Below are 663 nucleotides of genomic sequence, written 5' to 3'. Positions count from 1 at the left end.
GAGCCGCAGGACTGGTGTTTTTTATCGAGGTATTGCTTCTCTAGATCTGTTGTGTTCTGTTCCTGAACCGCATGGTTTAGGTTAGCTGGTGACACCTCGGGAAGGATGTGGCTTTTCGCTCACGCACAACGGTCTTGAGCAGTATAGAGGTTTCCCAGATCAAAGTGGACTAACAGCTCGAGATGCACGCCACTACCACTAGATAAATCTAGTGGGACCTGCAGGAGCGCAGGGGAGCAGCATGTGTGCTCACTGCCCACGATCCTTAACGTGTTCTGCCCCTGGGCAGCAGCCCTCGTCACCATTAGTCTATACAAATATGCTTATTAAACTTCAGGAACCGGGTTGTAAGAGAAATGTCTTTTTTTATTCTTAAAACGAGACGTACACCTCTGTTAGTACACTACGCTCAGACTGAGAGTGTAGCGACCGACATAACATCTTACTAAAGACATTTGGATGACATAGAAATACGAATGTTTCAAATTCCAGAGCTCAAAACTGGGCTTGGCTAGCTACACGCTAATTAGTCCAAATATGCTCGTAAGACTGCAGGTACAGGTTGTAAAAACAGTGTAACAAACGGCACCTGACTTAATAACTTTGTTTAGTATTAATTATTCAGGGTCATCGGTTTTACAATAAGTAGATTTGTATGAATTA

This window comes from Aplysia californica, unplaced genomic scaffold, assembly GCF_000002075.1.
Source record: "Aplysia californica isolate F4 #8 unplaced genomic scaffold, AplCal3.0 scaffold00120, whole genome shotgun sequence".
NCBI classification, from domain to species: Eukaryota; Metazoa; Mollusca; class Gastropoda; order Aplysiida; family Aplysiidae; genus Aplysia; species Aplysia californica.
This window is presented reverse-complemented; position numbering follows the sequence as displayed.